Genomic DNA, 13,158 nt, shown 5'->3' with positions numbered 1-13,158 from the left:
AGCAGGAGGGGACAGGACCTGCTGCCACCTCAGCCCTGTGTCACACACCATGTCACCAGGCAGAGATGGGGACTGTCATTCAGTGCAGTGGCTTTGAAGATTTCCCTCCCTGCGCGAGCGGAGAATGAAGAAGACATTAAATAGATATTAATGCATTAAACGTCCCCGTGAGCAACACAACTGGTCAAGGTTAAGTGGCTTCTCCAAGAGAAGGGACAGAAATGGAACAGCCAGTTTAACACTCAACTGGCTGCTCAAGAAAAGCACCAAGAATTATAATATTTTCATAGTTCACGCTACATGCAACAATATTTTTACCAACCATAGGTTATTGAAGGAAAACTTCTTGGGTTTGGGAAGACTTTTTAAAAAAGTACTTTGGCAAAAGTTAGTACAATAAACCTCCAGGTCACCTTTACTGGACATCTGTGTGATTTCTGCCAGTAAACCAATCCTTTTTTAACCTATACTGTGAGTTTAATATTGTGCCTTAATTGCTGCTTCACCTTCAGGGCTCTTTGGCAGATGTGTTTCAGCACCGCTTTTAACAAAATAATCACACTTATTCTCACTTAATTGGCACGAGATAAATGCAAGACTTCTTAGCTGCTGCTATTTGAAGGAACAGCACTTCAGCACACATTTTGCCCTTTGAATAATTAGGAGAAACGACCAATGCAGATGGAGTGTACCTAAGTGAGCTCCAAACCTGGGCTAATACTGATCACAAAACCTTTACCAACAGCCAAGGAGGGGAGCTCAGACAGTGCTGCGGGTTCAGGCTCATTTATACCGAGAAATTTAATAGAAGGTTTAATTGACAGCTTTGCTCGGCTCTATTGTGCCTGATTAGGCATCTCCATGAGAAGCATTAGCCGTGTTTGATCCCCTCCAAGGCAGAGCAGCTCATTAGCAGGGGATGTTTACAGCAGCAGCAGCTCTTCCCCTGCTTCAGGAGGGGTTTTCAGACGGGTTTTTATGGGGAGGACCACGACTCCAAAGGAGCTCAGCCCTCCATCCTTTGCCTTTCCTGGTATTTGCCAACAGGACAGATGGACAAGGAAAACATCTGACAGGGCTACAGCAAACCCCCAGCACCTGGGTATGAAAAGAACCCCAAATCCTCTCCCTCCTCTGTCCTTTTTTGTTTGTTTTTGAGTTTTAAAATCATCTATCAGTGAGCTGAAATAATTACAAGTAACAAGTGTCCAAGAGGCTGAATAAATCAGACCAGAGCCCTGTGAGATTATACTGGGAATAATGACTCTGATCAGCACAAGCTCCCAAAATTCCACACACAGAATTAAACGGCACCCATGCAAATACATCCAATATCAGCAAATGACTGGTAATTGTTATTGTTCCCAGAGCTGAAAGGACACAGAACAGTATGAGAATACTGCAATTATTTCCTGCAGTCTGAGCTTATGAACAGGGACCTGCAGCTCCAATTTCTTTCTTGTCAGTCTCAATCCAAATTACTCCTTAGGCTTGGTCTTAATGCAACAAAATGCTCCTCAGGAAACCATGATCTGTCTGCTTTTATCAAAAACCCCAAGCTCTTAAAATATGTCCAAAAAACGCTGTTTGCAACAGGAAGACTTAAGCTACCCTCTGGAAAAAAAATTAATTCCATGCAAAATATGAAAAAGAGAAGGGAAGAAAAAAAAGCTGCTGTAAGCTGTGAAGAGCTGGAGCTTTAGAGCCTGCAAAAACAAGGATGTGTTTCCTTTGCTTGGGTATGGTGAGGGTCTGGATACAGGATTCTCCACACAAAGGACAAGCAATAAACAGAGCAAAATTAGTTTTTCCTGTCACAGGGATTCAAAGAGTCCATAAAAATTCAAACCTTCCCACGGCAGAGTCCACTAAGTGCTATTAGCTCCGAGACAGATCCATTTCAATCAGCACACAAAAGAAGGGTTGCTAACTTTGCAGAGCATTTTATTTCCCTTCCAAGCTCCTAAATAAAAAGTGAAAGTCATGACACAGAGTCACGTGCCCGTTTCATGAGATCCTCTCGACCTTGAATGCTGCTAAGAACATTTACACACAATCCCCTTTGAAAGCACAACGCAGCAGCACCTGAGCTGAGCTTCCAGCTGAAACTCAAGATGCAGCAGTTAAGTGATAACATGAGTCAGGTCAGAAAAATAAGAAACCCTTCAGGTGGTGGCTTCTGGGCTAGAAAACAGGGTGCTCAGCAAAGCTGGGCTTGGTGGCCAAAGAATTCCAGCATTTCCTTGCCATTGCTAGCAGCAGATCCATGGAACTTCCAGAGGCTGGCAGCCTGGGATAAATTCACATTAACCACCCCAGCAAATAAACACAGCCAAGTGCATTAGTGTTTAAGGTGCCTTCCTGTTAAAGCTGCACTTTGTTCTGTTAACTTTTACAATCTCACAAATGGGTAACAGCCAGCAAACCACTAAAATCGACATTATTTCCCTGGGCTGCCATTCCAGGGCCATGCAAAACAGGAGCAAAGCCAATTAAAATGTGTTGCTCCATGGAGAGCCCAAACTGCTCAAAGCTCACCCCCGAGGTTAATGCCCAGGAATGTCAGTGCTCAAACCCCCCTGAAACTGTTTTTCACTTACTTTCCCACCACTCTGCATTCCCAAAATGCTTCAGCCAACTGCTGGAATGGCACGAGCCCTGCAACAGTTTGATTATTTAAATATAAATTCAGAGGACAAAGTGGCAAACATGGAGCCCTTCAAAGTCAAATTCAAAATCAGTTTGGTGACTCGTGTTTCCAAACAGTCAAACCCAAAAAACGGTGAGTCAACCCCTCCTTCACTATCCTACTCATTTGAGGCCTGTTCTTCGAGCAGTTTTACTCTGAGCTGAGCATAAAGTGGGTGACAAATTTAAACAGTCCCTGTTATCAGGAAGGGCACTTGCTGGTTTAACCCAAACACACAGAAAGCAGGTCAGTTGCTGTTTTCAGAGCACACAGAGCTTGGGAAGTTCGGATATTCCCAGGTACATGTACGTGGGACAGCTCAGCTCCTCCACCACAACAACTGGACTCCTCTGCTCCTAAAAATACAACTATCAGACAAAGCTTGTTTTCTCAGGCACTCTGCTGACGCAAGTCCAAGATCAAAACATTCCTGGTTCAGAGGACAGAGATGTTTCAGTCTTCAAAACACGCAGCTAAAATCTTACCATGCCATCCCAGAAGATGCTTGGGACACCCTTAGAAACACACACAGATTTATTACTGCTTAGTAACGTGGGTTTTGAGGGAAGAATAAAATATTCTGGTTGCCTGAATGCGTTGAGAAGGAGCTCTGGAAATACCCTTTCAGCAAAATAGGATAAAGTTTATTCTCTCTTGAAGCTGCTATTTAGAAGTAGTATTAAAATGAAGTAAGTAAGGGCAGACACTTGGATGTTAAGTGCCCCGTCCCCTCCTTAATCAGCACTTGCATCTTCTGGCCTGAGAACTGAGACATGGGAAGATTCAGATCATTGAATTTCTAATTATCAACTCTTTAACATACTCGAGTCTTACAGTTACCTCCAGCCCAGCCATTCCTCAGGGAACAATCCAATGGAGCTGTGGGATGGGAACACAGAGCATTTCCATCCAGTCCCACAGGAATGAGACTCCCAAACCCAGTGCTTTGGGCACAAGCCTCGTGGCCAATTCATCCTTCCCAAAACCACTCTGGAGTTCTCAGAGCCAAACTGTGCCCTGGGCTCACAGCAGAGTCAAGGGAAGAGTCACGGCTCCCAGGCGAGGCTGACTCACTGCTGACGGGGCTGATGACAACACTGGGGACCACAAAACCCAATCTCAGCTCCTGGTCCCTCTGGAGAAGGTGTCACAACCCCGGGGCACTGCTGGCCACACACACTCCCACTGCTCGGCAGCAGAAACGGGATGAATGGCAGTGGAAGGGCTGAAATTACAACAGGAGACTCCTGAGCTACAAGTTCAGTTCTGTCTCCTCTTCTCTCTCTCTCTCCTCAGCAAATGCCAGCGATGTCTCAACATCCCAACTGCCTTTCCAAGGAAGTAGCTCTGCTCCTTTCCGGGCCAAATTGCCATGGCAAGAAATCCCCGTGTAGATTCATCACCAACAGAAAAAAACATTCAGACAGCAAACATTTCCTTCCCACAACCTGAAAACAGCCAAATATCATCAGACTTCTTTCCTGCCATCAAAGAAACCCTGTCCTGAGACAGCTCATAACAACCAGAACCATTTGCCCATAAAGCAAATGTGCTCCCGAGTACTGACAGAAATACTCAGTGCACCCCACGAAGCTGGCTGTGTCTGAACACCCTGGGGAAGGCTGGAGAACACAGCAAGAACTTTCATTTGCAATGATTTATTTTCCTCCTGCCTTCACTACGTCAGGATGCTCGTCTCTTACTCATCCTGTCAATATTGTCTTCCTGCAGCTTTTAAGTAAAATAACCCGCCCCCTGGAATTGTCAGGCCATGTCATGACCACAGAGCCTTCATAAATAACATTTGATATAAATAGATTTTCCAGCAACATATAAGCCCTCAGCTGCAATGGAAGCAGAAGGGCTGTGTGCAGCCATCTGCATTTTCTCCTCTAAGGATAAACACATAAAGAAGTGTTCAAAAGCAAAATAAATCTATTGAAGAAACGGCCCTACAGAAACTCCACGTTAGACAATCTCATGAGACATGAATTCTCCTATCAGCAAGGTTTAAATACACCCACAGACCCCCTGCTATGGGCTTAGGGGGTACACTAAGGTCTGCCTGGACTCAGGGAAGGCAAAGAGCACAAAAATTCCCTGAACAGAATTGCCTGCCATAGAGACACAAGGCTTTGGTGGGCTAACCCCTGACTGAGCTGCCATCCCTCCAGGGGTGTCCCAGCACCCAAGGGACACTGCCAGGGGGTGAGGGACACCCATCAGCCCCAATCTTCCCACTGCAGGAGAAACTGCTTCTCCTTCTGATCTGTTTCCAAGCTGAAAATGCTGAAGAAGCAACAGGCCCATGCTCTGAGAGAACCCAATTCCCACACGTTCCTTCCATCTGCTGAGAGCCCTGTGCTTCCAGAGAGCTCAGCAAAGCTGAGCCTGCCTCAAAGCACGGCTTAAAGCCCAGTGCCACCCTGGGATGGATCTTAAACCATTCAGTTTGGCCTCTTCAGGCACAGCAGGAGCACAAGCCACCCCTGAGAACCCCAGTGAGACCTCCTCTTGTCCCCAGGGCTCTGACAAGACATTTTCAAGTCCTCTCAGCACCTTGATGAAGCTTTGTTTAAATCCGTGATAAAAATCTCAGGGCTTGCTTAACCTCCTTGTTAGCCCAAGGCTGAATTTGTTTCAGTGCACCTCCATGTTTTAACACTGCTCTAATTTCTGGGAGCTAAGAGTAGGGGTGCAAAGAGCTCATCAACTAACCCAACCGTTCTACACATCTCAAGGATTATTTTCCAGTTTGCTTGCCTGTGCTACTCGTCCAGCAATCCTTTATCTACACTGAAATTACCTGGCAGACCAAGGTGTGTAGTTAAACTTGGCTCTGGCACTGTGCAGCTCATCACTCCAGCATTGGTTCTGCTTCTCCACTTTGTTCTAGAGCCTGCATCAAACTCCACCTGCCAGGAAAAGCACTATCCAAACCAGCTCCTTTTTTTTAATGCTTAAACTGGGGAATTTAAAGCCTGCTCAAGCCTGGCAGCACTATGCTGCAGTGAGGACACACACAGACATATTAAGCTCCCTGTGAACATAAAGCATTTGGTGTTACTGAAAATTAAAGCCCAGCAACAGGGAGCCTGCCATTTACCTGGCACTGAACTCACCCCGGGAGTCAGCTGCACGTGGGAAATGACAAGGCGGAAAAAAATTTAACAGGCCAGGTCTTTACCTTGTCCTAAACCTTGGGGATTTCCCTTCCCCTGCCAGAATCTTCCAGCGGCCCTGCTGCTGCCTTTGATGCTCCAAAATGAAGCTCCAAAATGAAGCTCCAAAATGAAGGGATGGCAATAAAACTGGAAAGCCTCTGCCTCGTTCCCAGCTGTTATGGAAGAAAGGCACTGATAACAGGGATAGATGATAGGGGTTAGTCCTGATTCTGGGAAGCCGAAGAGGCGTGCAACAAGCTTTGTTTGGGCATTTTTCTGCGCTACCTACATCACTTCTTTCTACCCAAAATGTACCTTAAAACAAAAGAAAACCGCACAAGATTTCAAACGGGGCTTGCAAGTTTCAAAGCAGAAAACGGAAATATTTACTGCCTCGATGTGCACTGGAAAAGAAAAAAAAAAAAAAAAACAAAAAACAACCAATAAATAATTTTAAAATGGGGGGGGAAGCTTTAAAGCGTATCACGAGAACGGGATCAGGGAAGAGCGAGGCCACCCCTTCAGGACCAGGGGAGAATTAACCTGCATTTCTCCATCCCATCTGCAAGCTTACGGCTCTCGTCACCCATTTTGTTTCAGATTAAAGGGGAAAAAAAAAAACCAAAAACAAAAACCAACACCCTAACCAAACAACCCAGTTAATAAAAATAATTAATAAAAATAATTAATGTATATAAATGATTAGCTCAGCGGCGGCAGGAGCAGACCCCGCCCGGGATCGATGCCGTCCTGCTCTGCGGGCAGGTGACCGTGCCGCAGGTGCCACCCTGAGCATCCCCCGCGCCCCTTCCCCAGCCCCTGCAGGCGACACCGAGCCCCCAAACGGAGCCGCGGAGCCGCGGGGAAGGGTTTATTCAAGCCGCGAAGGAGAAATAAAAGGGAAAGGAGGAGCGCGGAGGTGCGGACGGCGCGGCCAAGGTGAACCGCGGCCGGCTAACATGGTGGAGGCTGAGGGGAGAGCCGCGACCCTCCGGGCCGGCAGCGAGGGATCTGAGGGCAGCATGGAGGTGACAGCGGGCGGGGAGGCTGAGGGGAGAGCCATGAGGGGAGAGCCATGAGGGGAGAGCCATGAGGGGAGAGCGCCGAGGGGAGAGCGATGAGCGCTGAGGGGAGAGCCATGAGGGGAGAGCCATGAGCGCTGAGGGGAAGGCGACGAGGGGAGAGCGATGAGCGCTGAGGGGAGAGCGATGAGAGGAAAGCGATGAGGGGAAGGCGATGAGGGGAGAGCGCTGAGGGGAGAGCGGCGAGCGCTGAGGGGAGAGCGCCGAGCGCTGAGGGGAAGGCGATGAGGGGAGAGCGATGAGGGGAGAGCGCCGAGCGCTGAGGGGAAGGCGATGAGAGGAAAGCGATGAGGGGAGAGCGCCGAGCGCCGAGGGGAAGCGCCGCCGCGGAGCTGCTCCCTGGCGGGCGGGCGGCGGCGGGAGCAGGAGGCAGAGGACGCGCTCACCTGCCATGGCGGGCTGAAGGCGGCAATGGCGCTGGGGGCTGCGGCTCGGCTCGCCTCGGTGTCGGCGGCGAGCGCGGCGGGGCCGGGCGGCCCCGGTAAGGCACGGCGAGGGGCGGGCGGCGGGACCCGCTCCGCCCCCGACAAGATGGCGCGGGCCCGGCTCCCTCAGGGCTCGGCCGCCATGGCGGGGCCGGCCCCGTGAGGGGAATAGCCTCCTGTGCCCCGAGGGAGAAGGCTCCGGCCGCGGGGACGTGTTAAGGGTTTGTGCAGGAAGGATGCTAAAATCTCAGAGTGACGGGATGGGTGAAGGGACCGCAGTGGGGCGTGTGGGCCGAGCCGCCTGCTCGGAGCATCTCGGAGCGCACGGGCCGGGATGTGTCCGGCCGGGTTTGGAATATCCCCGGTGAGGACATTCCGCTGCCTCCCTGGGCAATGCAGCACCGACAGCATCCCCAGGGGATGGCCGTGGCCTGAGGGATGGCAATGAACCAGCAGTGATGGGATAAGGCTCTCAGGAACACTGTGGGGTCATTGGGGTGTCCTGTGCGAGGCTCACACTGGGATCGGTGCTCCTGAGGGCTCCCTCCCAACTCAGGAGATCGTGTTATTCTGTTATTCTGGTTCTAGGAATCACTACTTGGTCACCTGAGCAGGAAAGTTCCTCCTCACGTCCAGGTGGAACTTTGTGGGCATCAGTTTGTGCCCGTTGCCTCTTGTCCCATTGCTGGTCCCCAGGGAGCAGAGGCTCCTCCATCTCTGACCCCTCAGTGCACATATTGATGGGTATTACTGGTTTTTTTGATAGATATTGATAAAGATCCCAAAAAAAGCCCCTTGAGCCCCTCATCTGGGATCCCTCTGCAGCCCCTAGGAAAATGTGTTTGCTTGGTGCCTCCAGCCTTGGCCCTCCTGGGGCTTTGCTTTGGGGTTTCTTTTTGGATTTTTTTTTTTTTTTAATTATTATTATATTTTAGGAAAAATCCAACTTTTACCATAGGATAGTGAGTTTAGGGTGGAACAGAAGAATCACAGAATCATTTAAGTGGGAAAAGACTTCTTGAGGTCAAGCCTAGCCTTTGCCAAATCACCATGATCCCAACCAGACCAAAGCACTGAGTGCCACACACAATTATTTCCTTAAACACCTCCAGGGTTGGTAACTCCACCATCTCCCTGGGCAGCCCATTCCAGTGCCTAATCACCTTCTCTTGAAGAAATTCATCTTGATGGCAAACCTAAACCTCCCCTGTTGTACTGGAGGAGGCTGAGTCCCCTTAGATGACACCTCCACCACATCCACAACCCTCGCCTGAAAACACCATTTTTTCTGAGATTTCCAGTTTTCTGGTGGGGGCCAGCACAAAAGTGACACAAATGTGACAAACCCTCCCCACCCAGCCCTCGGAGCTGGATGTTTTCAGGCACCACTGACGTCTGCAGCTCGGTTCCCAGCCCTGGACGCTGCCTCTCTCACGTCCCTCTCGGCAACATCTGACATCCCTAATGGCTCCTGACAATGTTAACTCGCTCTAATTTGTGTCCTGCCCTTTCCACAACGTGCAGTTGTCAGACACATCAGCCCGTGGCTCCTTCCCTTGCTCAGGGCTGTTCTGGGCAGCCAGGGCCGAGCCCCTGCAGCTCATTCCTGCCCTTTCTCCTTCCACCAGCTGTCCTTGAGGAGACACTGGCCCATGCTGGGCTTTCTCCCCCAGCTCTGCTGAGATTGAATTAAGGTGCAGCCCCGAGTCAATGGGAAAGTGCTCCCCAGAGCACTGGCACTAAGTGTCACCCAGACCTGCAATTCTCTGCTGATCTTTTGGATCCTTGCTCCAAACGTGGCTGTTTGTGCAGTGTTTGGTGACCAGGAATGTTTATTCACCAGCTGTCCAAGCCCTTCCCTCCCGCTCCCCCAGAAAGAGGGTTTCATCCCATTAAAACCCAGGGCCTTACTTTAACACCAGACACCCTACAGGGCCTCTGGAGCATTTGTGCTTATCCTCAGGCATATTTTTTTTTCCACGTTCACTGCAATACTCTCCTGGTTAAGCTTCTAAAAGGTTTTCCAATGAGAGATATGGAGAACTCTATAGGGCAGGCTGAGGCACAATGCTTGATTGTGGATATCAGTCCTTGGCATTATTCAATACCTGGCCTCATCCCAAATGCAGATGCAGACTTCAGGGCGGCTTTTAAACGTTAAAAGCCTTTGTTTGTCAGGGTGGGGAGCGTGGGGCCGTGATGGGAGGGACATTTAAGTAATGCCAGATTGATGGAGGCTGCAGCAGTTTTGCTGCTGACAGGAGTTTGTGCAGGAAGATGGATCGTGTGTGCTCAGGGGCTCCCCGTGTTCCGGGGCAGGGACAGAGGCCCGCCGCTGTTTATTTGATCTAAGAGTGTTACAATTTCCCCACCTGCCCTCCCCGGGCGGAAGGTGGCAGAGGGAAATACAATACACTGAGAGAAAACACATCAGTCAGATGGAAATGGAACAGATGAAAACCTCGGGATTGTGATAATCCCAAGGACAAGCCAGGGAAGGATGATAAAGGTGGATTTAGTGCTCCAAGAATTGAATTTGACACAGCTAGACGCCCTGGAACCAGGGGCTCAAACCCAGTCAAGTCTTTTTCAGTCCTTTTTCCTCTTCATTGGATAAATTCCCTTCCAGGTGACCTCTCGTGCTGCAAAGTTTGAGAAAATTCCCTGGCATTTCCCTCGTTCCGAAAGTCAGAGCCCATTTTATGCCATCACACTGTCCTGCTACAGAAGTAGAAACAATTTTACTGGGATTATTAGCATATATAATTTGTAATTATTAAAACGCAGTGAAGAATCCTGAGGTACTTATCTAAACATTCAATCACTCCCTGCCTGAATGATTCACAGGTCCATAAAAAAGCTGGAAGAATTGGAGCCATGAGATGTGCACATCCTTCCTGACCACGCAGCAGGAGAAATGAGCAGTTATCAATCATTTGGTGTGCAGACCTTGGAGATCCAGAAGGAGACACGTTGCCTTTGTTCTCTCCTCTGCCCTACATCATGTCTGGATTACCTGAGCTCCTCAGAGCTCACTCAGGGACTTACCTGAACAGGTGAGGTGTTGCTGCACCCTATCACATAACAGCAGCTTTACTGAGGACATTCCCCAGCTTTATTTTGGTTGTTTCTTCATTGCTCTGTGTGGTCACAGGGGAGGGACAGAACTGCAGGTCAGGGTTTTCCTCAGATGCAGCATGGACATTACTGGCATCAATTTAAATGCTGAAATGTTTTTAGCTGGCATCTTACTCAAAATTTCCATTTTAAATCCAAGCGTTGCCTTGGCTGGGATGTGAATCATTGATCTGAGCACAGGATGTCCAAAAGACCAAATCAAAACTTTGTGTCCAGGAATTAATCTAGTGAATGGCATCTGAGGATGCCATTAGGATCCTTGGCAGGGGAGTGGAATGAGATGGTCCCTTCCAATGGACCCAAACCATCCCACAGTTAGTTTGGGGCTGGGATCCATAGCTCCTTTCCAATCTTGTTTTCTTGGTGTATTTTGAGTTTAGTTTTTATAACATAACAAAAATAAAATAAAATAAAAAATAGCCTGCCTTGCATTAGATTAATAACATTCTGTGTGAATCCCACAGATGGAGTCCAGTAATTAAAAATCCAGCACTCCTGTATATGGATAACAGGAACATCTTTCACTGGCTTAGACAAAATAAAAATGAAAGCCCTGCTATTTCAACAGCAGCCTAGGAGGTGAGTGGAAACTCCCCCAAATAAGCAAAAAAAACCCATTAACAACTCAACCAACAGTGTTTTTGTTTTTTCTTCTCCCTCTGGAATATGGGATAGTAACTGAGGGGAGGACCCTGGGTTTCACTCGGTGAGGTGAGGAAAGCAAGTGTTAGCAGCCCTTGTTTAAAATACCACTGGTGGGAAACTGCTCTGGCTCCCGAGCCACAGGAATTCCTCATTATCTCGGGAACACCCGTGAGCTGCTGTTCCCCCAGTGTCAGGTGGAAATCGAGTCAGGAAAAAGGCGTTTCTCAGAACCGAGATGGGCTCTGCCAGCTGAGCTCAACCCCCCCGCAGTTTGTCATCTGCAAAATGGAGGCAGGATGACTTTTTACGAAGTTTAATTAGTGCAAAGTGCTCTCTGTAGCAAAGAGAGCTTTTGGTCCGAGGATCTTGGGCCAAGTACTCAAATTACAGAGGCTGCAGCCAGCGACCCACGAGGCAGAGCCCCTGTAGGGCCAGTGGTATCTGGGGAGAAAAAGCAGCAGCCTGACTTCGTGTCATCAATAAATCAGGAGGTGACAGGACAGCAGAGCTGGTGGCTGCAGGGCTGTTGGGTCCCTGCTGGTCCTCTCACGATGGTTTCCCCTCTGGTAGGTTTTGGAGAGAGGGAAACCTTCCTTCAGCTTTGGGATTGCAAAATATTTTGTAAGTGGAGACGAGGTTTGTGGGAGCCAGGAGAATACAAACAACCAGGAGAGTACAAACAACGAGAAGAGTGCAAACAACCCAGGACAGTACAAACAACCCATTTCAGGTCCCTCTGCTTCTCCCTGTAGCGTTGCTCAAGTCACACTGGCCACAGGATGTTCATCCCAAGCTGTCAAGGATACAGGGCAGGGAGAGTGCTACAGAGTGCTCCCGGTGACACTAACTCAGCTGGACAGCCTGTGCTCTGCAGGAGAAGGTAATTTTCTTGCTGCTCTTCTGTCTGGTACCTCAAGGCTGCACTAAAGAAATGAGATTTCAGTTGCTGAGTCAGGGGCAAAGCCTGTGTTTGGCAGGAGGAGGAGGAGATGGACTGAGTCACCTCTGCAAGTTCATCCCCAGGCTGCTTCCCAAAAGCACAGCTCCTGAAATGAGCCCAGAGCCCTTAAATCCTGGGAGGGGTGGGAGCAGGAGGGGGCCAGGAAAGCAGCCTGCTTTTGTCCTGCCGGGTCTGTTCTCCTCCAGGATCTCCTTGTCAAAATGCTGAGTCTCTGGAGCCACATCTGCCTCTGAGGTGTTGTGGCAACAGCAGGAGCCCGGGGCTGATGGCTCCCGATGGTTTTGCTCTCCTGGGCACACTCACCCTGGAGTTCTGTTCCATTAGATCTTCTCCCCATCAGATGAACCCTGAGGCATCTGCAGGGACGGTCTCCAAGCAGGAGACAAGCTGGGATTTGTCACCTTGTGTCACGTTCACGTGTGGCTGCTCAAAGCTCTGGGAACGAAGAGCAGCTGCTGTGGGCAGATGTGGATAAGCAGGACCAGAGCAGCTCATTCCCACTTAAACTACTTCCAAAACGAGGTGGACATGGTGCACAAGATCATTTTGAAGTCCTTTAGAGGAATTTTATAGCACAGAATAGGAGAGGTTTTCTTCAGCCACCTGCACTGGGAGTTCGAGTGAAGGTCCTTCACCCTGCACAGCACAGGCAGCAGTGCCTGGCAGCTGCTTACTCATCCCTCAGCAGAGAAGTGAGAGCAGACACAGCCCCTGCTTTAACCCACTTGCAAGTCATTCCCCGGGAATATTCTCGCAGAGGAAAGATGGGCTCGGGTCACTTTTATACCCTGTGACTCATTTAATGCCTCGTGTGAGCACATAGCAACAAAGCCACAGGGTGACATCAGGAGTGACACAAACACACCAGCCTCCCCCGGCAAGGGCCAGGAGGCAAAATAAATAAACTAGTGGTGCTGAGGCACGAGTTAGGCCACGAGCCCTCTACAAAGCAGCTTCTGAACCTGAACTGCCCCAATCCCAGTGGGCAGACACCAGGAGTGGTCACTCCCTCGGAGGAAAAGCAGAACTCCTGGAGGCAGAGGGAGAAGTGGGC

At 49.5% G+C, this 13,158-nt stretch overlaps 1 protein-coding gene and 1 long non-coding RNA gene across 2 annotated transcripts in view; one reads left to right on the top strand and one right to left on the bottom strand.

Annotated features, from left to right (window-relative positions):
- The window catches only part of SLC23A2 (solute carrier family 23 member 2), a 52,407-nt gene extending 44,975 nt beyond the window's left edge, over positions 1-7,432 (bottom strand). Inside the window, 2 exon segments of the mRNA XM_066337249.1 lie at positions 6,169-6,257; positions 7,322-7,432. The gene's annotated coding sequence lies outside the window, so the exon portion shown is untranslated.
- Positions 7,433-10,151: 2,719 nt separating this feature from the next.
- On the top strand, positions 10,152-12,358 carry LOC136372506 (uncharacterized). Its single transcript, XR_010745496.1, has 3 exons — positions 10,152-10,416; positions 10,963-11,077; positions 11,896-12,358. It is a non-coding gene; the product is annotated as an uncharacterized lncRNA (long non-coding RNA).
- Positions 12,359-13,158: the final 800 nt, after the last annotated feature.

Source organism: Sylvia atricapilla, chromosome 28 (assembly GCF_009819655.1).
Source record: "Sylvia atricapilla isolate bSylAtr1 chromosome 28, bSylAtr1.pri, whole genome shotgun sequence".
NCBI lineage: Eukaryota > Metazoa > Chordata > Aves > Passeriformes > Sylviidae > Sylvia > Sylvia atricapilla.
This window is presented reverse-complemented; position numbering and strand designations above follow the sequence as displayed.